This window comes from Mesoplodon bidens (assembly GCF_964165515.1).
Source record: "Mesoplodon bidens genome assembly, chromosome: 7".
Classification (NCBI taxonomy): domain Eukaryota; kingdom Metazoa; phylum Chordata; class Mammalia; order Artiodactyla; family Ziphiidae; genus Mesoplodon; species Mesoplodon bidens.
Window position 1 is genome coordinate 22,654,687 of NC_138164.1, and position 23,884 is coordinate 22,678,570.

The window sequence follows — 23,884 nt, forward strand, 5'->3', positions numbered from 1 at the left end:
CAAGATTCTTTAATCTACCCTATTTATAGAGTCTTTGTCATTAGCCATATAGATCAAGAGAAGTCTAAGGTGTTGTCAAGTTTAGAAATCCTGGCAATGTATAATTTATTTGGAAAACAAATAGTCTGAATCTTATACAGTTAGAATGCTAGCTTTGTAAGCATTTTAGAGATGTAGATGGAAATGGAGATAAAGAACACACAACATATTAGAATGATATCATTAACTTATTAACACATTAAGCAAGAAAAAAAAAATGTGTCCCTAGCCAAAGGGGCTGATTAAGCAAGAAAAAAAATTTGTCCCTAGCCAAAGGGGCTGATTAAGATAAGGTTAAGTGATTAACTAGAAAAAATGTGCTCCACGTGCTTTAAATATTCTTCTAAGGCTCAGCAAATATCATGAACCTGTGAATGCAGGATGTATATAATAGATTCAAGGGGTGTCTATATAGACAGGATGTATTTATAGGAGGGGTGAGGTGAGAGTGGGGGCTGAAAAGGTAATAAAATCACTATCCAGATTTTAAATATACATTCAAAGGTATTTTACTATATAAATTGTGATTTTGGAGATTTGTTCAAGATGGTGGAGTAGAAGGACGTGCATTCACTTGCTCTTGAAAGAGCACCAGAATCACAACTAACTGCTGAACAATCGACAGGAAGACACTGGAACTCACCAAAAAAGATACCCCACATCCAAAGACAAAGGAGAAATTTCAATGAGATGGTAGGAGGGGTGCAATCACGAAAAAATGAAATCCCATAACCACTGAATGGGCAACTCACAAACTGTAGAACAATTACACCACAGAAATCCACCCACTGGAGTGAAGGTTCTGAGCCCCAAGTCAGGCTTCCCAACCTGGGGAAGGGACTCCACTCTTGGAGGGCACACACAAAGTAGTGTGTGCATCAGGACCCAGGGGGAAGGAGCAGTGACCTCATAGGAGACTGAACCAGACCTACCTGCTACTGTTGGAGGGTCTTCTGCAGAGGTGGACAAGGATATTGGCAGCAGAAGTTATGGGAAGTACTCATTGGCATGAGCCCTCCCAGAGTCTGCCATTAGCCCACCAAAGACCCAGTGCTGGGTTGCCTCAGGCTAAACAACCAACCAGCAGGGAACTCAGCCCACCCATCAGCAGACAAGTGGATTAAGGTTTTACTGATCTCTTCCCACCAGAACAAAACCCTGCTCTATCCACCACCAGTACCTCCCATCAGGAAACTTGCACAAGCCCCTTAGATAGCTCATCCACCAGAGGGCAGACAGCAGAAACAAGAAGTACAATCCTGCAGCCTGCAGAACAAAAAACACAATCTAGAAAGACAGACAAAATGAAAAGGCAGAGGCCTATGTCCCAGATGATGGAACGAGATAAAACTCCAGAAAAACAATTAAATGAAGTAGAGATAGGTAAGCTTCCAGAAAAAGAATTCAGAATAATGATAGTGAAGATGATCCAAGACCTCGGATAAAGATGGAGGTAAAGATGAAGAAGATGCAAGAAATGTTTTTAAAAGACCTAGAAGAATTAGAGAACAAACAAACAGAGATGAACATACAATAACTGAAATGAAAACTACACTAGAAGGAATCAATAGCAGAAAAACTTAGACAGAAGAACAGATAAGTAACCTGGAAGACAGAATGGTGGAAGTCACTGCCACAGAACAGAATAAAGAAAAAAGAATGAAAAGAAACAAAGACTGCCTAAGAGACATCTGGGACAACATTAAACACACAAACATTCACATTATAAAGGTTTGAGGAGAAGAGAGAGAGAAAGGACCCAAGAAAATATTTAAAGAGATTATAGTTGAAAATTTCCCTAACTTGAGAAAGGAAATAACCAGCCAAGTCCAGGAAGCACAGAGAGTTCCAGGCAGGATAAACCCAAGGAGAAACATACCAAGACACATATTAATCAAACTAGCAAAAATTAAATACAAAGAAAAAATATTAAAAGCAGCAAGGGAAAAGCAACAAATAACATAGAAGGGAATCACCATAAGGTTAACAGCTGATCTTTCAGCAGAAACTCTGCAAGCCAGAAGTGAGTGGCAGGACATATTTAAAGTAATGAAAGGGAAGACCCTACAACAAAGCATACTCTACACAGCAAGGATCACACTCAGATTCGACAGAGAAATGAAAAGCTTTACAAACAAGCAAAAACTAAGAGAATTCAACACCACCAATCTGGCTCTACAACAAATGCTAAAGGAACTTCTCTAAGTAGGCAACACAAGACAAGAAAATGACCTACAAAAACAAACCCCAAACAATTAAGAAAATGGTAATAGGAACATACATATTGATAATTACCTTAAATGTGAATGGATTAAACCATCCAACCAAAAGACACAGACTGTCTGAATGGATACAAAAAGAAGACCTGCATATAAGCTATCTACAAGAGACCCAGTTCAGATCTAGGGACACATACAGACTGAAAGTGAGAGGATGGAAAAAGATATTCAATGCAAATGGAAATCAAAAGAAAGCTGGAGAAGCAATGCTCATACCAGAAAAAATAGACTTTAAAATAAAGAATGTTATGAGACAAGGAAGGAAACTATAAAATGATCAAGGGATCAATCCAAGAAGAAGATATAACAATTATAAATATATATGCACCCAACATAGGAGCACCTCAATACATAAGGCAAATGATAAGAGCTACAAAAGAGGAAATCAACAGTAACACAATAATAGTGGGGGACTTTAACACCTCACTTACACCAGTGGACAGATCATCCAGACAGAATATTAGTAAGGAAACACAAGCTTTATATGACACAGTAGACCAGAGAGATATATGTTACATATATACAATGGAATATTACTCAGCCATAAACAGGAATGAAATTCTTCTTTCGGGTCATTTGTAAGGACGTGGAGGGATCTAGAGACTGTCATACAGAGTGAAGTAAGTCAGAAAGAAAGAAACAAATATCATGTATTAATGCATATATGTGGAATTTAGAAAAATGGTATAGATGAACCGGTTTGCAAGGCAACAATAAAGACACAGATATAGAGACCAAATGTATGGACACCAAGGGGGAAAAGCAGCCGGGGGGGTGGGATGAACTGGGAGACTGGGATTGACATGTATACACAAATATGTACAAAATAGATAACTAGTAAGAACCTGCTGTATAGCACAGGGAACTCCACTTCACTGTACAGTAGAAACTAACACAACACTGTAAAGTAACTATACCCCAATTAAAAAAAAATGTGATTCTACCACATCTAAACTAGATACAGTGAATTCCAATACATAGCCAAATCATCTGAGAGTGAAATATTTCATTTCTTCAGGTAAGTGGTAAGTAGGTATGGGTTGGGGTTTGAAGTTAGCTTTGTAATATAGCAAAGAGTAGAAGAATTGTATCAATTTTAATAGACTTAACCTGCTATTTTAAATAATACTAGTCCTCTTTAATCTTGGAATAACCATATGAGTGAATGCTAGCTCAGAAGCCAGATAACTGTTTCTCCTGGGAGAAGTCTCATTCCCTAATGCCAACCTCTGATTTTCAAACCATCTTATTTGACTTCAATCAATATCTCAGATTTGGCCAATATTTTTAAAGTGCACACATTCTGTTATTTCTTGGAAGCTTTTCTTAGCTACTAATCCTTCTTGGAACCTTTATTTATTTCACAGTTTGAAAGTGATACAAAAGATAAACTCACAGGGACCATCCCATTTATTTAGTGAAACATTTCATTAGCTTTATATCAAATATCTTTCAATTAAAACACTTGTGATAGAGCCATTTTCCTCCCCAAAATCCCAGATCAAAAATAATTTTAATTGTCTGTAGATCTATTTCTATACTATGATGCCAATTCACTGAAAGAATAAAGGATAGGGCAAGGAAAGTTTATCACTACCATTATATATATATATATATATATAATGGTAGTGATAAACTGAGTGGCTCTGTTGAGGAGAAGAAGAGAAGACAATAATATAGCCAAAGAATTCCTTTTCTTGACAAGAAAGAATATCCAGGCAGATGGTTATCGTGGAATGAAATTGCATCTTTTCTTTAACTGAATCTCAGGTGGAGAAAATACTCAAAGACCTTCCCTCCAGTGGCAGCATCTTCCCCCAGCAGTTTATTGTAGGCTGCCATGAATTATGTAAACCATGCCTACCCAAAAATTGCCCCTGACCCAACAGAAATCAGACCCAACTGTTGATTAGAATTCAGCTCTCAGGACGAAGGAGGATTCATAAGGGAATTATAATTTAGGATGGTAAGTATCTTGTATTTTATCTGGTAATAAGGAATCATTTTTTTGTACTAAGAAAAACATTTGTAGGTTTTCAGACTTGGAAGGGAATATGTAATTCCTTCAGTTCCCTTTCCCTTTCATCCTACCTTAATAAACTCCCTTTCATATCTTTTTCAGATCAGGCTCACTTGGATGCTTGAAATATCAGGATGCTCCTTCCACTGGTAGCCTGTTTATTCACTTGGCTCCCAAAAGTGGATTCAGAGTTCAGCAGATGAAGCCTTTCTATCGTGCTCTCCAGATAGTGAGAGTAGCAGACGGGGCATCCTTTTTTTTTTTTTTTAATTTATTTATTTATTTTTGGCTGTGTTGGGTCTTCATTGCTACACATGTGCTTTTTCCAGTCGCTGTGAGTGGGGGCCACTCTTCATTGTGGTGCACGGGCCTCATGGGGGTGGCCCTTCCTTGTTGTGGAGCATGGGCTACAGGCACGTGGGCTTCAGTAGTTGTGGCGCACGAGCTCAGCCGCCCCACAGCACGTGGGATCCTCCCAGACCAGGGCTCGAACCCGTGTGTCCTGCATTGGCAGGCAGATTCTTAACCACTGCACCACCAGGGAAGTCCCCAGGCGGGGCATCCTTACAGTTTCAACTCATGAGAAAATAAAATCAAAGAAGTAGCAATTCACTCAAAATAGAAAAAGATTAAGGTAAGTAGAAAATATCTATATATTTAAATTTTATGCCCCTAAATCCATTCCTTACTGGAACTAACCCCTTCCTCATCTCCTTATGGTTCTATGGAGTTATTAATCAACGGATCTTACCATTCTTACCACAATAGTAGATATGTGACCTAGGCTTGCTAATCAGAATATCCCATCAAAGTTTGGATAGGATTGGTCAAAGATAAGCACATAACCCAATCAGCATCATTTTGGGGTATTGATATAGATATTGGGAAAGAATAAATATGTGGAAACTCAGAGCTTTCAAGGTCCACCTTTGCTACTCCTTAGGGATAACCTTCCAGAAATGGAAACTGATCAGAGAAAAACAGTCAAGGGAAGAAGAAATAAAGTCCTGTGTGAGTACTTGGATCTTCTTGTGCTTTCCATTAAATAAGCCAATACATTATCTTGTTTTAAGTTACTGTACGTTCTTCCCTTAATGGTTTCATTTCCTCTCTAGGGTATGTATTGTAGTCTAGATTGCCTTATAACTCCCAAGATGAAACACATATCTTAAAAGAATAATGAGAGACAAGTACCACTGAAAATAAAGATTATGCTAAAATATCCAGTGAAACCTATTATACTTCTAAGTGGGGTCTCAAAAAAAAATCAGATAGACAAATTCTTACAAGACTTCAAAACAAGACCAGACAGCTCTCTAGAAAGAAAAGCAACAGGGAACCCTAGTCTCAGCAGGGGGAAACAGCATAAATGAACAAATCTCTTCAGTCTCTGCTTTCAATAATTCTATAATAATTGTCTGAAGCTGTTCTTAATTAGATTCAATTATGGGATTAGTTTGAATTATATTATGAGGCATGGATTTACAGAATATAACCACTGAAGACCTAGGTGCTGAGTGCAATAAATGTGTTACAATCTTGTGTAACGAAATTGCAGCAGGGACCAGAGGGATTATTGATCTATTTATAATGAACTTATGTCCAAATTGCTTTTTATTTCCAGTTAATAAATCTAATGTGGGTAGGGAAGAATTTATTTAGAAGTGGTGCCCATTCATTAAGGAGAGACAGAGAAATGTGCTGGGGAAATCCAGTTGCAGGAGCCTCTGAACTTGCAGGTTTCTGGAAAGATAGTCTTAGAGGAGAGAACTGGAGAAGTAATATTCAGCACTTCCTTCATGAATTTAGTATAAAAATTCCTACAATCTTTCTTTGAGGAGTTTCTCAAAATGACATACGTGGTAAAGTTCAAGGAGACATAAATATGGTATCATGTGGAAAGCAAATCAGATTCATTTCAAAAGCCATGGCTAATTCCTAGGGTGTAAGTTAGTGATACTCCAATGTTGAAAAGCTGAGGGAGGTATTATAAGGGCATTTATTTCGACCTAACCCAAGAAGAAATAATATTGATAACAGTTAATTTTGTCAAATGGTTACTTACTATGTGCCAAGCTGTGGGCTAAGCAATATACTCCTCTCAATAATATCATTATTAGCCATATATTGTAGACAAGGAGGTTGATAAAGTAAAGATGGCTAATCTTCTGGGACATAAATTTTACATCCATTTACAGGGGAAAGTGAGTTATTTGCCTATGTATTTAAAACATGTTTAGGGCTTCCCAGGTGGTGCAGTGGTTGAGAGTCTGCCTGCCGATGCAGGGGAAACGGGTTTGTGCCCCGGTCTGGGAAGATACCACATGCCATGGAGCAGCTGGGCCCGTGAGCCATGGCCACTGAGCCTGCACATCCAGAGCCTGTGCTCCGCAATGGAAGAGGCCACAACAGTGAGAGGCCCGCCTACTGCAAAAAAACAAAAAACAAAAACAAGTTTATACTCATGGTGGATTACATTAATGGCTATGATTCTTCACCATCCTGCAGCCATGATCTTTGCTAGTGATTCCTCAATTATGCAGTATATTACTTTGCCCCTGACTTTGGATTTAGCCATGTGACTTATTTTGACCAAAGAAATGTTAGTGGACTGGACATGAGCAAAAGCTTAAAGACTACTTACATGATGGGACTTACTTTCTTGGATCCCAGTTATTGTTCTTCTTCCTCACTGGTCACAAGAGGAAGATGAGAGACAGGTGGATTCCAGTTGAGCTGCCCCAGCCAAGTCCTGACCATATCAGTCAACTCCTATCTACCTAGGAGTCCCTTAGTCCAGTCAAGTTGACACATAAAATTAACTATTGTAGGGTTAGATTACAAAATTTTGTGTCAGAGAGACTTGGATTCAATTCTTTTCTCTACCACTTTTTAAACTGTGGGAACTTCTGCAAATCACTTGAATTGTTGTTTCCCCACCTGAAAAAAAAGGGGCTCCATCTCCCTCATGCTCTAGCTGGAAGGAGTAAATGAGTTACATGTGTGAACTGTTTAGGCTGAGATTAACACATAATAACTCTTTTGATAATTTATAGTTATTATCATTATCCTCATTATTTCTGGAATAAGCATAAAATCTATACCCATGTTGTCCCATCATCAAATTTTTACACCTGTTGGGATGTTAAACATACACCCTAAGAGTTAGTTATAGATCTTGCAATAACACTTCTGGGCATATATCCAGAGAAAACCATAATTTGAAAAGACACATGTACACCATTGTTCACGACAACACTATTTACAATAGCCAAGACATGGAAGAAACCTAAATGTACATCAACAGATGAATGGATAAAGAAGATGTGATATATATATATATATATATATATATATATATATAATGTAATACTACTCAGTCATAAAAAAAGAATGAAAAATAATACAATTTGCCACAACATGGATGGACCTACAGATTATTATACAAAGAGATTACTATACTAAGTCAAGTAATCCAAACAGAGAAAGACAAATATCATAATATCTCACATATATGTGGAATCTAAAACAAGATACAAATGAATTTATTTACAAAACAAAAAGAGACTCACAGACATAGAAAACAAATTTATGGTTAACAAAGAAGAAAGGACAGTGCGGGGAGGGATAAATTAGAAAGTTGGGGTTAACATATACACACTACTGCGTATAAGATAGATAACCAACAAGGACCTACTCTATAGAACAGGAAACTATATTTTTTAATAACCTAAACCTATAAGGGAAAATAATCTAAAAAGTCATATATATATATATATATATATATATATATATATATATATATATGACTGAATCACTGTGCTGTACACATGAAACTAACATATTATAAATTAAGTATACTTCAATTTTTAAAAAGTAGCCTCTGAGAAGAGAACTGGGATATAAAGAAGACATTGTATGCTTTTAAAAATATTGATTTGGGGGGCACCTTCAAGATGGTGGAGGAGTAAGATGTGGCAATCAACTTCTTCCCCACAAATACATAAAAACTACATTTAAATGTGGAACAGCTCCTACAGAACACCTACTGAATGCTGGCAGAAGACCTCAGACTTCCCAAAAGGCAAGAAACTTCCCACATGCCTGGGTAGGGCAAAAGAAAAAAGGAAAAACAGAGACAAAAGAATAAGGATGGGACCTGCACCTCAGGGAGGGAGCTGTGAAGGAGGAAAAGTTACCACACACCAGGAAGCCTCTTCACTGGCAGAGACGGAGGGGTGGGCAGGGCAGAAGCTTTGGAGCCATGGAGGGAAGCACAGCAACAGGGGTGCAGAGGGCAAAGCAAAGAGATTCCTGGACAGGGGATCAGTGCAGACCAGCACTCACCAGCCTGAAAGGCTTGTCTGCTTACCTGCCAGGGTAGGTGGGGGCTGGGGGCTGCGGCTAGGGCTTCAAAGGTCAGATCCCAGGGAGAGAACTGAAGATGGCTGTGTGAACATAGTCTGAAGGGGGCTAGTGCACCACAGCTAGTCAGGAGGGTGTCCAGGAAAAGTTTGGACCTGCCTAAGAAGCAAGACACCATTGTTTTGAGGTGTGCGATGAGAGAGGATTCAGAGCACCACCTAAATGAGCTCCAGAGATGGGTGTAAGCCTTGGCTATCAGCATGAACCCCAGAGAAAGGCATGAGATGCTAAGGCTGCTGCTGTAGGCACCAAGAAGACTATGTGCAAGCACAGGTCACTATCCACATCTCCACGACCAGGAGCCTGTACAACCTGCCACTGCAAGGTTTTGTAATCCAGGGACAACTTCCCCGGGAGAACACATATCATGCCTCAGGCTGGTGAAACACCACACCGGCCTCTGCCACCACAGGATTGCCCCGCATTCCATAACCCTCCTGCCCCCCGACCTGAGAGAGCCAGAGCCCCCTAATCAACTGCTCCTTTAACCCTGTCCTTTCTGGGCAGGGAACAGATGCCCTCAGGTGACCTACATGCAGAGGTGGGGCCAAATCCAAAACTTAAGCCCTGGAACTGTGTGAACAAATAAGAGAAATGGAAATTTCTCCCAGCAGCCTTGGGAGCAGGGGATTAAATCTCCACAATCAACTCCATGTATCCTGAATCTGTGGAATACATGAATAGACAATGAATCATCGCAAAATTGAGGCACTGGATTTTGGGAGCAACTGTAAACTTGAGGTTTGCTTTCTGCATCTAATTTGTCTGTGTTTTTATGTTTATCTTAGTTTAGTATTTAGAGTTTATTGTCATTTGTAGATTTGTTTAGTGATTTGGATGCTGTCTTACTTTTTTTAAAGTATATATATATTTTTTTCTTTTCTCTTTTTGTGAGTGTGTATGTGTATGCTTCTTTGTGTGATTTTGTCAGTACAGCTTTGCTTTTGCCACTTCTCCTAAGGTACTGACTGTTGGGTATTTCGTGTTTGTTTGTTTGTTTGTTTTAGTATACTTTTTGGTGCTTACTATCATTAGTAGCTTGTTTTTTGGCTTGATTGCTCTCTTCTTTCTCTCCTTTTTTATTACATTTTTATTTTCAATAATATTTTTCTATTTTAAAAACTTTATTATGATTCACCAGAGGGCAGAGAGCAGACTCAAGAAGAACTACAATCCTGCAGGCTGTGAAAAAAAAAAAACACATTCACAGAAAGATAGACAAGATGAAAAGGCAGAGGGCTATGTACCAGATGAAGGAAAAAGATAAAACCCCAGAAAAACACTAAATGAAGTGGAGATAGGTAAACTTCCAGAAAAATAATTCAGAATAATGATAGTGAAGATGATCCAAGACCTCAGAAAACGAATGGAGACAAAGTTCGAGAAGATGCAAGAAATGATTAACAAAGACCTAGAAGAATTAAAGAACAAACAAACAGAGATGAACAATACAGTAACTGGAATGAAAACTACACTAGAAGGAATCCATAGCAGAATAACTGAGGCAGAAGAACGGATAAGTGACCTGGAAGACAGAATGGTGGAATTCACTGCTGCAGAACAGAATAAAGAAAGAAGAATGAAAAGAAATGAAGACAGCCTAAGAGACCTCTGGGACAACATTAAACACAATAACATTTGCATTATAGGGGTCCCAGAAGGAGAAGAGAGAGAGAAAGGACCAGAGAAAATATTTGAAGAGATTAGAGTCAAAAACTTCCCTAACATGGGAAAGGAAATAGCGACCCAAGTCCAGGAAAAGCAGAGAGTCCCATACAGGATAAACCCAAGGAGAAACACGTTGAGACACATAGTAATCAAATTGGCAAAAATTAAAGACAAAGAAAAATTATTGAAAGCAGCAAGGGAAAAATGACAAATGACATACAAGGGAACTCCCATAAGGTTAACAGCTGATTTCTCAGCAGAAACTCTACAAGCCAGAAGAGAGTGACATGACATATTTAAAGTGATGAAAGGGAAGAACCTACAACCAAGATTACTCTACCCAACAATGATCTCATTCAGATTCGACGGAGAAATTAAAAGCTTTACAGACAAGCAAAAGCTAAGAGAATTCAGCACCAGCAAACCAGCTCTGCAACAAATGCTAAAGGAACTTCTCTAAGTGGGAAACACAAGAGAAGAAAAGGACCTACAAAAACAAATTGAAAACAATTAACAAAATAGTCATAGGAACATACATATTGTTAATTACCTTAAATGTGAATGGATTAAATGCTCCAATCAAAAGACACAGGTTTGCTGAATGGATACAAAAACAAGAACCCTATATATGATGTCTACAGGAAACCCATTTCAGACTTAGGGACACATACAGACTGAAAGTGAGGGGATGGAAAAAGATATTCCATGTAAATGGAAATCAAAAGAAAGCTGGAGTGGTTATACTCATATCAGATAAAATAGACTTTAAAATTAACAATGTTATAAGAGATAAGGAAGGACGCTACATAATGATCAATGGATCAATCCAGGAAGAAGATATAACAATTATAAATATATATGCACCCAACATAGGAGCACCTCAGTATATAAGGCAACTGCTGACAGCTATAAAAGAGAATATCGACAGTGACACAATAATAGTGAGGGATTTTAACGCCTCATTTACACCAATGGACAGATCATCCAAAATTAAAATAAGTAAGGAAACAGAAGCTTTAAATGACACAATAGACCAGATGGATTTAGTTGATATTTATAGGACATTCCAACTGAAAAGAGCAGATTACACTTTCTTCTCAAGTGTGCATGGAACATTCCCTAAGATAGTTCATATCTTGGGTCACAAATCAAGCCTCAGTAAATATAAGAAAATTGAAATCATATCAAGCATCTTTTCTGACCACAACGCTATGAGATTAGAAATGAACTACAGGAAAAAAACCCGTAAAAAACACAAACACATGGAGGCTAAACAATACGTTACTAAGTAACCAAGAGATCACTTTGAAGAAATCAAAGAGGAAACCAAAAAATACTTAGAGACAAATGACAATGAAAACACGACCATCCAAAACCTATGGGATGCAGAAAAAGCAGTTCTAAGAGAGAAGTTTATAGCTATACAAGCCTACCTCAAGAAAGAAGAAAAATCTCAAGTAAACAATCTAAACTTATACCTAAAGGAGCTAGAGAAAGAAGAACAAACAAAACACAAAGTTAGCAGAAGGAAAGAAATCATAAAGATCAGAGCAGAAATAAATGAAATAGAAACAAAGAAAACAATAACAAAGAGCAATAAAACTAAAAGCTGGTTCTTTGAGAAGATATACAAAATTGATAAACCATTAGCCAGACTCATCAAGAAAAAGAGGGAGAGGACTCAGACCAATAAAATAGAAATGAAAAAGGAGAAGTTACAACAGACACCGCAGAAATACAAGCATCCTAAAAGAGTACTACAAGCAACTCTATGCCAATAAAATGGACAACCTTGAAGAAATGGACAAATTCTTAGAAAGGTATAACCTTCCATGACTGAACCAGGAAGATACAGAAAATATGAGCAGACCAATCACAAGTAATGAAATTGAAACGGTGACTAAAAATCTTCCAACAAACAAAAGTCCAGGACCAGATGGCTTCACAGTTGAATTCTATCAAACATTTAGAGAAGACATAATACCCATCCTTCTCAAACTCTTCCAAAAAACTACAGAGGAGTAGGGCATTCCTGGTGGCACAGTGGTTGAGAGTCTGCCTGCCAATGCAGGGGACACAGGTTCGTGCCCCAGTCCGGGAAGATCCCATATGCTGTGGAGCAGCTGGGCCCATGAGACATGGCCACTGAGCCTGCACGTCCAGAGCCTGTGCTCCACAATGGGAGAGGCCACATCAGTGAGAGCCTGCGTACCACAAAAAGAAAAAAAAATTTGCAGAAGTAGGAACACTCCCAAACTCATTCTATGAGGCCACCATCACCCTGACAACAAAACCAGACAAAGATACTACAAAAAAAGAAAATTACAGACCAATATCAGTGATGAGTATAGATGCAAAAATCCTCAACAAAAAACTAGCAAGCAGAATCCAGCAACACATTAAAAGGATCATACACCAAGATCAAGTGGAATTTATCCCAGGGATGCAAGGATTCTTCAATATATGCAAATCAATCAATGTGATACTCCATATTAACAAATTGAAGAATAAAAACCGTATGATCACCTCAATAGGTGCAGAAAAAGCTTTTGACAAAATTCAATACACATTTATGATAAAAACTCTCCAGAAAGTGGGCATAAAGTGAACCTACCTCAATATAATAAAGGCCATATATGATAAACCCATAGCAAACATCATTCTCAATGGTGAAAAACTGAAAGCATTTCCTCTAAGATCAGGAACAAAGCAAGCATGTCCACTCTAGCCACTTTTATTCAACATAGTTTTGGAAGTCCTAGCCATGACAATCAGGAAAGAAAAAGAAATAAAAGGAATACAAATTGGAAAAGAAGATGTCAAGCTGTCACTGTTTGCAGAAGACATGATACAATACATAGAGAATACTAAAAATGCCACCAGAAAAGTACTAGAGCTAATCAATGAATTTGGTGAAGTTGTAGGATACATAATTAATGCACAGAAATCTCTTGCATCACTATATACTAATGATGAAAACTCTGAAACAGAAATTGTAGAAACACTCCCATTTACCATTGCAACACAAAGAATAAAATACCTAGGAATAAACCTACCTAGGGAAACAAAAGACCTGTATACAGAAAACTATAAAACACTGATGAAAGAAATTAAAGATGATACCAGCAGATGGAGAGATATACCATGTTCTTGGACTGGAAGAATCAATATTGTGAAAATGACTATACTACCAAAAGCAACCTACAGATTCAATGCAATCCCTATCAAATTACCAATGGCATGTTTTATGGAACTAGAACAAATCATCTTCAAATTTGTATGGAGGTACAAAAGGCCCCAAATAACCAAAGCAGTCTTGAGGGAAAAAACGGAGCTGGAGGAATCAGGCTCCCTGACTTCAGACTATACTACAAAGCTACAGTAATCAAGACAATATGGTACTGGCAAAGAAACAGAAATATAGATCAATGGAAAAAGATAGAAAACCCAGAGATAAACCCACGCACCTATGGTCAACTAATCTAACAAAGAAGCCAAAGATACACAATGGAGAAAAGACAGTCTCTTCAATAAGTGGTGCTGGGAAAACTGGACAGCTACATGTAAAAGAATGAAATTAGAACACTCCCTAACACCATACACAAAAATAAACTCAAAATACATTATAGGCCTAAATGTAAGACCGGACATTATAAAACTCTTAGAGGAGAACATAGGAAGAACACTCTTTGACATAAATTACAGCAAGATCTTTTTTGATCCACCTCCTAGAGTAATGGAAATAAAAAGAAAAATAAACGAATGGGACCTAATGAAACTTCAAAGCTTTTTCACAGCAAAGGAAACCATAAACAAGATGAAAAGACAACCCTCAGAATTGGAGAAAATATATGCAAATGAATCAACGGACAAAGGATTAATCTCCAAAATATATAAACAGCTCATGCAGTTCAATATTAAAGAAACTAACAACCCAATCCAAAAATGGGCAGAAGACCTAAATAGACATTTCTGCAAAGAAGACATACAGATGGCCAAGAAGCACATGAAAAGCTGCTCAACATCACTAATTACTAGAGAAATGCAGATCAAAACTACAATGAGGTATCACCTCACACCAGTTAGAATGGGCATCATCAGAAAATCTACAAACAACAAATGTTGGAGAGGGTGTGGAGAAAAGGGAACCCTCTTGCACTGTTGGTGGGAATGTAAATTGATACAGCCACTATGGAGAACAGTATGGAGGCTCCTTAAAAAACTAAAAATAGAATTACCATATGATTGAGCAATCCCACTACAGGGCATATACCCAGAGAAAACCATAATTCAAAAAGAGACATGCACCCCAGTGTTCATTGCTGCACTATTTACAATAGCCAGGTCATGGAAGCAACCTAAATGCCCATCGACATACGAATGGATAAAAAAGTTGTGGTACATATATACAATGGAATATTATTCAGTCATGAAAAGGAATGAATTTAAGTCATTCGTTGAGACATGGTTGGGTCTAGAGACTGTCATACAGAGTGAAGTCAGTCATAAAGAGAAAAACAAATATCATATATTAACGCATGTATGTGGAACCTAGAAAAATGGTAGAGATGAACCAGTTTGCAAGGCAGAAGTTGAGACAGAGATGTAGAGGACAAAGGTATGGACACCAAGGTGGGAAAACTGCAGTGGGTTGGGGATGTTGGTGTGCTGAATTGGGCTATTGGGCTTGACATGTATACACTGATGTGTATAAAATTGATGACTAATAAGAACAGGCAGTATAAAAAAACAAACAAAAAAACCACTTTTCTTTTCTTTCTTTCTTTCTTTCTTTCTTTCTTTCTTTCTTTCTTTCTTTCTTTCTTTCTGTTTTTTCTCACTTTGCTTCTGAGCCATGTGGCTGACAGGGTTTAGGTGCTCCGGCCAGATGTGAGGCATGTCTCTCTGAGGTGGGAGAGCCGAGTTCAGGACATTGGTCCACCAGAGACCTCCCGGCTCCACATAATATCAAATGGCAAAAACTCTCCCAGACACCTCCAATTCAACACTAAGACCTAGCTCCACTGAGCGACCAGCAAGATACAGTGCTGGACACCATATGCCAAACAACTAGCAAGACAGGAACACAACCCCACCCATTAGCAGAGAGGCTGCCTAAAATAATAATAAGTTCACAAACACCCCAAAGCATACCACCAGTCATGGTCCTGCCCAACAAAAAGGCAAGATCCAGCTTCATCCACAAGAACACAAGCACCAGTCCCATCCACCAGGAAGCCTACACAACCCACTTAACTACCTTAACCCACTGACAGCAGACACCAAAAAAAAAAAACGGGAACAATGGCCCAGCAGCCTGTGAAAAGGAGACACCAAATACAGTAAGTTAAGCAAAATAAGAAGAGAGAGAAATACACAGCAGATGAAGGAACAAGGTAAAACCCCACCAGACCAAAAAAATGAAGAGGAAATAGGCAGTCTCCCTGAAAATGAATTCAGAATAATTATAGTAAAGATGATCCAACATCTTGGAAATAGAATGGAGAAAATACAAGAAATGTTCAACAAGGACCTAGAGGAACTAAAGAGCAAACAAGCAATGATGAACAACACAATAAATGAAATTAAAAATTCTTTAGAAGGAATCAATAGCAGAATAACCGAGGCAGAAGAAAGCATAAGTGACCTGGAAGATAAAATAGTGGAAATAACTATCACAGAGTGTAATAAAGAAAAAGAATGAAGAGAATTGAGGACAATCTTAGAGCCTTCTGGGACAACATTGAATTCATCAACATTTAAATTATAGGGGTCCCAGAAGATGAAGCGAAATGAAAAGGGATGGAAAAAATATTTGAAAAGATTATACTTGAAAACTTCCCTAATATGGGAAAGGAGATAGTAAAGCAAGTCCAGGAAGCAAAGAGAGTCCCACAGAGGACAAATCCAAGGAGAAACATGCCAAGACACATATTAATCAAACTATCAAAAATTAAATACAAAGAATAAATATTAAAAGCAGCAAGGGAAAAGAAACAAATAATATACAAGGGAATCCCCTTAAGGTTAACAGCTGACCTTTCAACAGAAACTCTTCAAGTGCAAACTCTTCAGTGGAAGGACATATTTAAAGTAATGAAAGTGAAAAACCTACAACCAAGATTACTCTATTCAGCAAGGATCTCATTCAGATTGGACAGAGAAATTAAAACATTTACAGAAAAGCAAAAGATAAGAGAATCCAGCACCACCAAACCAGCTATACAACAAATGATAAAGGAACTTCTCTAGGCAGGAAACACAAGAAAAGGAAAAGAACTACAATAACAAACCCAAAACAATTAAGAAAATGGTAATAGGAACATACATATCAATAACTCCCTTAAATATAAATGGATTAAATTCTCAAACCAAAAGATATAGGTTGACTGGATGGATACAAAAACAAGACCCGTATATATGCTGTCTACAAGAAACCCACTTCAGACCTAGGGACACATACAGACTAAAAGGTAGGAGATGGAAAAAGCTATTCCATGCAAATGGAAATCAAAAGAAAGCTGGAGTAGCAATTCTCATATCAGACAAAATAGACTTTAAAACAAAGACTATTAAGGAGACAAAGAAGGACACTACATAATGATCTAGGGATCAATCCAAGAAGATATAACAATTGTAAATATTTGTGCACCCAAAACAGGAGCACCTCAATACATAAGGCAACTACTAACAGCCATAAAAGGGGAAATCAACAGTAACAAAAACAGAGTATGGGACTTTAACACCCCACTTTCACCAATGGACAGATCATCCAAAAGGAAAATAAAAAAGGAAACACAAGCTTTAAATGATACATTAAACAAGATGGACTTAATTGATATTAATAGGACATTCCATCCAAAAACTCCAGATTACACTTCTCAAGTGTACACGGAACATTCTCCAGGATAGATCAAATCCTGGGTCACAAAATAAGCCTTGGTAAATTTAAGAAAATTGAAATTGTGCTACACATCTCCTCCTACCTCAACACTCTGAGATTAGAAATAAATTACAGGAAAAAATGTAAAAAACACAAACACATGGAAGGTAAACACTACACTAATAGAAAACCAAGAGATCACAGAGAAATCAAAGAGGAAATTTAAAAATATCAAGAGACAAATGACCATGAAAACATGATGATCCAAACCTATGGGATGCAGCAAAAACAGTTTTAAGAGGGAAGTTTATAGCACTAAAATCCTACTTCAAGAAACAAGGAACATCTCAAATAAACAATCTAACCTTACACCTAAAGCAATTAGAGAAAGGAGAACAAAAATCCCCAAAGTTAGCAGAAGGAAAGACATCCGAAATAAATGAAAAATAAATGAAGGAAATGATAGCAAAAATCAATAAAACTAAAAGATGGTTCTTTGAGAAGATTAAAAAAATTGATAAACTGTTCGCCAGACTCATCCAGAAACAAAGGGAGAAGACTCAAATTAATAGAATTAGAACTGAAAAAGGAGAAGTAACAAGTGACACTGCAGAAATACAAAGGATCATGAGAGATTACTACAAGCAACTCTATGCCAATAAAATGGACAACCTGGAAAAAATGGACAAATTCTTAGAAAAGTACAAACTTCTGAGTTTGAACAAGGAAGAAATACAAAATATAAACAGACCAATCACAAGCACTGAAAGTGAAACTGTGATTAAAAATCTTCCAACAAAAAAAGCCCAGGACCCAGATAGCTTCCCAGGGGAATTCTATCAAACATTTAGAGAAGAGCTAACACCTATCCTTCTCAAACTCTTCCAAAATATAGCATAGGGAGGAACACTCCCAAACTCATTCTATGAGGCCACCTTCACTCCTATACCAAAACCAGAAAAATGTCACACAAAAAAAGAAAACTACAGGCCAATATAACTGATGAACATAGATGCAAAAATCCTTAATAAAACACTAGCAAATAGAATCCAACAGCACATTAAAAGGATCATACACCATGATCAAGTGGGGTTTATTCCAGGAATGCAAGGATTCTTCAATATATAAAAATCAATCAATATTATAATCCATATTTAAAAATTGAAGGGAAAAAAAAGTATGATCATCTCAATAGATGCAGAAAAAGCTTTTGAAAAAATTTGACACCCATTTATAATAAAAACTCTCTAGAAAGTAGGCATAGAGGGAACTTACCTCAACATAATAAAGGCCATATATGAAAACCCACAACCAACATCCTTCTCAGTGTTGAAAAACTGAAAGCATTTCCACTAAGATCAGAAAAAAGAAAAGGTGGCTCACTCTCACTACTATTATTCAACATAGTTTTGGGAGTTTTAGCCACAGCAATCAGAGAAGAAAAAGAAGTAAGAATCCAAATCAGAAAAGAAGAAGTATAACTGTCACTGTTTGCAGATGACATGATACTATACATAGAGAATCCTAAAGATGCTACCAGAAAACTACTAGAGCTAATCAATGAATTTGGTAAAGTAGCAGGATACAAAATTAATGCACAGAAATCTCTGGCATTCCTATACACTAATGATGAAAAATCTGAAAGAAATTAAGGAAACACTCCCATTTACCATTGCAACAAAACGAATAAAATACCTAGCAATAAACCTACTTAAGGAGACAAAAGACCTGTATGCAGAAAACTATAAGATGGTGATGAAAGATATTAATGATGATACAAGCAGATGGAGAAATATACCATGTCCTTGGATTGGAAGAATCAACATTGTGAAAATGACTCTACTACCCAAAGCAATCTACAGATTCAGTGCAATCCCTGTCAAACTACCAATGGCATTTTCATAGAACTAGTGCAAAAAATTTCACAATTTGTATGGAAACACAAAAGACCCCAAATAGCCAAAACAATCTTGAAACAGAAAAACAGAGCAGGAGGAATCGGTTCCCGGACTTCAGACTATACTACATAGCTACAGTAATCAAGACAGTCTGGTACTGACACAAAAATAGAAATATAGATAAATGGAACAGGATAGAAAGCCCAGAGATAAACCCATGCACATACGATCACCTTGACTTTGATAAAGGAGGCAAGAATATAAAATGGAGAAAAGACAGCCTCTTCAATAAGTGGTGCTGGGAAAACTGGACAGCTACATGTAAAAGAATGAAATTAGTACACTGCCTGACACAATACACAAAAATAAACTCAAAATGGATTAAAGACTTAAATGTAAGGCCAGACACTGTAGAACTCTTAGAGGAAAACATAGGCCGAACACTCCATGACATAAATCATAGAAAGATCCTATTTGAATCACCTCCTAGGGAAATAGAAATAAAAACAAAAATAAACAAATGGGACCTAATACAACTTAAGGTTTTTGCACAGCAAAGGAAACCATAAACCAGATGAAAAGACAACACTCAGAATGAGAGAAAATATTTGTGAATGAAGCAACTGACAAAGGATTAATCTCCAAAATTTACAAGCAGCTCATGCAGCTCAATATCAAGAAAAACAAACAATGCCATCCAAAAATGGGCAGAAGACCTAAATAGACTTTTCTCCAAAGAAGATATACAGATTGCCAACAAACACATGAAACGATACTCAACATCACTAATCATTAGAGAAATTCAAATCAAAACTACAATTAGGTATCACCTCACACAGGTCAGAATGGCCATCTTAAAAAATCTACAGACAATAAATGCTGGAGAGGTTGTGTAGAAAAGGGAACCCTCTTGCACTGTTGGTGGGAATGTAAATTGATACAGCCACTATGGAGAACAGTATGGAGGTTCCTTAAAAACTTAAACTAGAACTACCATATGACACACATCCCACTACTGGGCATATACCCTAAGAAAATCATAATTCAAAAGGAGTCATTTATCACAATATTCATTGCAGCTTTATTTACAATAGCTAAGACATGGAAGCAACCTAAGTGTCCATCGACAGATTAATGGATAAAGAAGGTGTGGCACATATATACAGTGGAATATTAGCCATAAAAAGAAATGAAATTGAGTTGTTTTTAGTGAGGTGGATGGACTTAGAGATTGTCATACAGAGTGAAGTAAGTCAGAAAGAGAAAAACAAATACCATATGCTAACACATATATATGGAATCTAAAAAAAAAAATGGTCTGAAGAAACTTGGGACAAGACAGGAATAAAGACCCAGATGTAGAGAATGGACTTGGAGACATGAGGAGGGGGAAGGGTAAGCTGGGACAAAGTGAGAGAGTGACATGGACATATATACACTACCAAATGTAACATAGATAACTAGTAGGAAGAAGCCACATAGCCCAGGAAGATTAGCTCGGTGCTTTGTGTCCACCTAGAGGGTTGGGATAGGGAGGGTGGGAGGGAGAGGCAAGAGGGAGGAGATATGGGGACATATGTATATGTATAGCTGATTCACTTTGTTATACAGCAGAAATTAACACACCATTGTAAAGCAATTATACTCCACTAAAGATGTTAAAAACATTATTTATTTTTTAAAAAACCCTATGAATGTCAGAAAAAAAAGTTAATTATAGCCCATACTAGGGTTACCAATGTGTTTTCCTAGAATATACATTGTAACAGGCCAAATTCTAATATTTTTGCTTTCCCACCCTGAGTATATGTAGGACACTATATGATCATTCTTGAGAATTGCTTCCACAGAAAGAGAGAAATTAGAAATCACTTTGTCAAGGTAAATTTTTTTTTAGGTAGCAAAGCAGCCAAGAGTGGGAACAACTGCCCCCTACTCTCCAAATCTATATCTCCTTTAGACAATTTCTCTGAGAAATAAACCAAGGCCCTTTGTCTCATGTCTGTCATACCTTTCAACTAAGGTTTGCAAAATAATATTTTCAACGCCCTTGATGGTGTGATCTTCTCTCTTATATGCCAGGCACATCTATTGAATACAACGGGACCTGACTGCTTTCCCAAAGTTGACTCAGCAAGAGCACTCAGAACTCAGTTAAGGCCCCAGGAGGGCAAGTGTTGGGAGTTCATGCTTTGCCCTTGGGAAGAAATCTCCTCCTGCCTACATTACTAGAAAATAATTCCTAACTGTTTTTTTACTGTATTTTTAAAAGGGCCTCTGGAGCCCAATCTTCCTGTATATTGAGAAAAGAGGTTGGAATGAAATCAACACTAATATTACAAATAAAGTTATTATCCAATAGAAGAAAAATTGGAAGTTTGAATAACGAGTATTACAGCCACTGCCTGTTCCTAAAAGCATGTTCATACAGGGCAGATACTGATTACAGCATGCTGTATTTATGTAATCCAACAGAAATAAGCTAATTTACTGACAGAGGGAAGAGAATGGATCTCAGAAAACAAGAGCCAGTGACATGTTACAACTTTGCTTTCTTTCTCTTGGTTTAACATATTTGTAAGCTATCATTCGTTATAATAATTGACAAAACTGTGCAGACGTTTTGCTTTCTGGAAAGTTGGATGTCATATGTTATGCCTAAGATCCATCAGTAATGAGTTAAATTGGGCTATTGGACTTGTGGAGGCACTTCTGTTCTTAGCCTAATGATTTGTTTATTTAACCACTTTTGTTAGAGACAGCCCATAAAAAAGGAGATTTTTTTTTTTTTTTTTTTTTTTTTTTTTTTTGCAGTACGCGGGCCTCTCACTGTTGTGGCCTCTCCCGTTGCGGAGCACAAGCTCCGGACGCGCAGGCTCAGCGGCCATGGCTCACGGGTCCAGCCGCTCCACGGCACGCGGGATCCTCCCGGACCAGGGCACGAACCTGTGTCCCCTACATCAGCAGGCGAACTCTCAACGACTGCGCCACCAGGGAAGCCCAAAAAAGGAAATTTTATTTTAAAAATTAATCTTGAGAATAAATGTGTAAACACAAAAACAGTGTTTTGTGGCCAATTCAGTTCTCAATCAATACCATTTTGAAATGCTAATTGTAATGAAGACAATGGACACTAATTAAATAAGCAAGATATACATCATCATGAAAAGGCCAACTTAACTGACCCAGCTTATTAATTTTCTGATGGTTATATTTAGAACAATAGCAACAAAATAAGTCTTTTGCATCCATTGGAACTCTGCACAGTCTTTCAGTACTAGATGTTATAAAATAAACAAATCTTCTAAATATGCCAGTCAATTGGAGGTATATTTACAAGATGGTTAACTCTTATGTCTTTATAAGGTCTTTGGAAGCCTACAGAAATTAGCTTTTCCCTATGTTTTCTTATAAGACATTGTTTAAAATAATCTCACCCACTAATAATTAATATTTCTTGACCTTCTTATGTCTAAAGTTAGATAGCCCAGAGTTCAAGTGCAAATTCTCCCACTTATTAGCTGTGTGATTCTGATATCTTTTATACCTCTGTAAGCTTGGCACAAATAAGTATTAATATATATTAGCTTCTATTATTATATTATTATTATTAATATAACAGCCATCAATGCTGGCTGTTCAATGGTGGTTTCATCACTCCTTGTTCTACTCTGATCCCTCATCTGACGATGCATGTGCATTCAATCTTACTTTAGTTTGTGCAGTTACTCAGTGCTTATGCTTGGGTCAGAATGTGCCTGGCCACTCTCCACTTCAACCTTGTCATTTGGTGGATGGAAGATTGCAGAGGGTAAAAAGGGTCATTGCTATTTTGTGAGCCCATTATACAGCAGACATCTCACTAACCATGTAGCAAATGTTATCTTATCATCATTTAACTCTTATAGAACTGTTATGTAGGTGTTATTACCTCCATTTTTATAATGAAGAAATTGAAATTTTAAAATGGCAAGGCAACTTGCCCCAAGTCACAAAGGAACAATTGGTAGGATTCTGACTGAAGTCAAAATCTCCACATCATGAAAACTTACTTTATTATGTCAGACTGTTTTCAGATGTCAGGAGCTCAGTCCATTAACTAACTCAGTGCCTAAGATAACACTAAATGCTTAGTAAATAATATTTCTGATGGCTGTTATAGTAATAATAATGATATAATAATAGAAGCTAATAGATATTAATACTTATTTGTGCCAAGCTTACAGAGGTAAAAAAGATATCAGAATCACACAGCTAATAAATGGGAGAATTTGCACTTGAACCTGGGCTATCTAACTCTGAAAACCATATCTTAAATTTCTATGTCATAGTACTCCCCTAAAGCCTTAGCAGCATAAATTAACATCCTCAGAGGAAGGCTGATGGGAAGGCAAACATGCTTTACAAGTAAGTTTTATTTTTCTAAGGTTCTTGAGGATCTATATATTTCATAATTGGAACCGCATCTGCACTCCCGGTGACTGGTTTTCAGTGAGTGTAAAGGCTGCTAGTCCTGTTCGTATCCTGCCATTGTTTGTTCATGATTACACATCCCATTTAGGTTGATTTCTCAACACTCAACATGCTGTGGGTGCTCTATTGGAACTACCAACTGACGTACAAATACAGACGTTTCTATTGGTTTTGTGATTTTCTTTATTCACAGACATAT